Genomic DNA, 3,639 nt, shown 5'->3' on the forward strand with positions numbered 1-3,639 from the left:
TTTTTCTCTCGCTTTATAGAAAGATAAGGCAAGAAAGGGGAATCCCCAGTGACGCAAGGCTCAATGAACATTGGACGCAAGGCTAGCCAATCAGCATTGGACAACAATGCTGACCATCACACCAGTCCTGTATCTTGTGATTACTAGTATTTAATTTGCTCAGGGACTTTCCAATAATCATGACCACTGGTGGAAAACCCCTGTGCAATAAAATATTATAATTGTCTAGAGATACAGCTATGGGACTCAGCATTTTTGTCCATTCCTGATTGGCTAGCATTGTTGCATGTGATTTACCAAAAACCATATGACCATGGGTGGAAAGTCCCACCTGTACATTTTAGATCCTGATAGTGGAAACAATACAAAACCTGTTATTGAGAGAGTAAAGTACAGCTGAAACGACAGATCAATTTTATAAGCCTGTTCACTCAAAGACAAAACATCTAGATCTTAGCAAGATTTTTGTATGGAACGGTCCCTCTTTGGACCAGTATATTTGTTGTCCTAGTTATTTTGAATGTCTGGTTTTGATGACTAAGATTTTGATTGTTTCTGTCTATTACAAAAACAGTGTAGATAGAAATGTATGTAGAAAATGGTGCAAGAAACTGTATACCATTATACTCATTGTCTCACAAGACACAAGACCTATGGTTTCTATCTTGTTATTGAGTTCAGCATCCCAGGTATATGGATTAAATGTGAATGTACATGTACCTTGCCCTACTGCCATGGTGCAAAGTACAATAAATTTGCAAGACCATGCAGAATGGAGACCCTTGCCCTTGTTTTTAACAAGTCACCCTGGCGGTATGTTATTACCAAACCCATAACCAGCAAGTCACTGTGATGTTTTGCTTTAATTGCTATGCTATACAGTAGAGTTCTTTTTCATGATAGAAATTCATCACAGAAATGGAGTCTTTCTTACAAATATGTAGTCAACAAAAAGCCTACTCCACTTGTTACCTCCATGAAAAATGGAGGTATTGTTTTTGGCGCGTCTGTCTGTGTGTTTGTGTTTCCGCACATTTGTAGTCAGCATAACTTCATAACGCCTTTATGGATTGTGATGATATTTGGTATGCTGGTAAGTCTTAGGAAGACGAAGGTCGAGGTCAAATATGGGCCTCCTGGTGGATGACCTTGGTACTGCAGCAGAACTTCCGGTTTTTGTATCTTTTGTCCTGAACATGCTATGGTCTTGAATTTTTGGTGACAGATAGATTTTCCTGTCAGGAATGAGTGTTGTAGGTTTGGTCCCCCTAGCAGCTTGTTCTGGAACTGCAGGGGCCCTTCGGGCAAAATCTTTGAAAGCCAATAAGTCCAGATAGGAACATTGTATTTTCATCATTTTTTATAGGTAGGTAGCTGAGAGAGATGTACATAATTTTTAAGTTATGCAAATGAGGACTTTATTTGCATAAATAATAAGGACGTTCTATAATTACAGTGTTTTATATCATAGTACTTTCATACATGTAATGTATGTAACCTATGGCAGATGGAACATCAACAGATTCTAATTATGCAAATGATGACCTAATTTGCATAATTAATGCGAAAATTCTATGATTTCTTAATGGCGAATGATGGGAATGTCATACTTGGGACATCTGTAAGTTAACATCACGATGCATATATTATGTTAATGCAGAGGTCATTTGCGTAATTAAAGAAGAAATTTACATTTACATATCAAGCCCATATTTCATGGAGGTATGAGATCTCGGAACTCTTGTTTTTTCTGCACATTGTCTATTTATTTGTGGGCATGGTGGCATTGAAAAGGTGCACTTAGGTGTACCTGTTCCACCATGCCCTCCATGTATATTATGTATGTGGTCAATCGTAATAAATAAATGAATAAATGAACGTAATCCTCATCTTAGCTATAGCATGGATATGTTTTAAAAGTGGAATCGACTGGGTGATCATAAACAGGCCAACGACTACTATGAACAGTCAATGCAGATGAGGCAGCCTTTCTACGGCGAGAGCACTGCACCTTAACACTGCCATGTCCCAGGGTTCCTGAACGGAAGGCAGATGTGACCATAGCGATCATGGAAAGCAACAAAATTAAAATAGTATTGTACAAGAGCGATCAAAATAAAATTTTACACAATGTGAGGGGCTGTAGAAATGAGGGAGCCGTAAGAATATACCTCCGAAACGCACGCTTTTGACGATGAAGATAGATAGATAGATGGATAGAGAGAGAGAGAGAGAGAGACGCACAAAGAGAAAGTGAGAGAGACAGACAGGCAGATAGCCAGAGAGCCATAGACAGAGACAGGCAGAGCCAGAGAGCCAGAGAGAGAGAGAGAGAGAGAGATGATATAGCCAGGTGTCGACCAATCAGAAATCCCTATTTACAGGTAGCGTTACTAGTAGTTAAAGCGCCATAACTTTGAAACTTTGAAACGTTATTCACACACCTTCTTGCAGACAGTAAGTCTGAATTGACAGGTATTTACAATGAAATAGATTAAAAACGCTAAGGAGTTAAAATAGACAATCAATCAAATTCGGTTTAAAATCAATAAATATAAGTGATAAAAATTGTATAGTCTTCTATATACAATACAATTCATGAGGTCAAGTCGGTATTTACAGATTGTCTGTTAAAGTGTTTGTTCAGCAAGTTTGTCATGTAGGGTATCGCAGAGTTTTTGTGGCGAGTTGTTCTACAGATGGGAGTGTCCAGTTTGTTAGCACTACGTGTGTTTCTGCCGGATATCTGTTTACGGGATGGGGGTAACCAGTCACTGAATTCACAGTTGAGGAGTTTCTTGGCGAAGGTGAGGCATAGGTGAGTACGTCGTTCTGCCAAGGTGTCAAGGTTCAGTGTAGACAGTGCTGAAGTGTAGTCTGTGAACTGTGTGCCCAGGATGATTCTGCATGCTCGTTTCGTTCTAGCCTTGCGGACTGTGTACAGGTTAAGGCCGGGTGCCACATCAGTGCCGCGTATTCCATAGTGGGTCTGACGTACACGATGTAGACGGTTGTGAGGTCTTGTGTAGTAAGTCCAAACCTCTTCAGTCGGCGTGACAGGAACAGTTTTCTGTTTGAGGCGCTGATCATGTTGTCTACTTGTATGTCCCATTTGAGGTCACTCTGTATTGTCACTCTCAAGACTGTGATGTGAACAACTGTCTCAAGTGTCTGTCCGTCAATCAGGAGTGGTTCAGGAGTGGGTGGGGTCCTAGCAAAACAGATGTGGAGTGCTTTGCACTTTCGGGAGTTCATCTTCCTTTTGTGTTCTCTGACCCAGGTACTAAGGTTGTCAAGGGAGGTTTGTAGTGAACACTGTTGGTGGAGGAATCTGACTTGGGTGAGGTTCATGTCATCTACATACGAGTATAATGGAGATCCTTCGAATAAACAATAAACAATGTGATAATATGTCCCTATCCTCACTCGAGTAGCCTAAAATCTAACAATAAAGAATTGTCTTGGCTTGAAGGTATCTTTTAAGATGTCTTCAATTGTTCTCGTTATCTGGATGTCTATATCTATTACCTTAGATGCGAGACCTACAGGAAGTGAGGCGATACTAAAGGGTTAATGCACCGCCCCGAGGTGTATATGGTGTCATAAATGCATGATCAGCTGCTATAACCACCGAATAAA

The sequence above is a fragment of the Branchiostoma belcheri genome, unplaced genomic scaffold (genome assembly GCF_001625305.1).
Source record: "Branchiostoma belcheri isolate BF01 breed outbred unplaced genomic scaffold, Haploidv18h27 scaffold56, whole genome shotgun sequence".
NCBI classification, from domain to species: domain Eukaryota; kingdom Metazoa; phylum Chordata; class Leptocardii; order Amphioxiformes; family Branchiostomatidae; genus Branchiostoma; species Branchiostoma belcheri.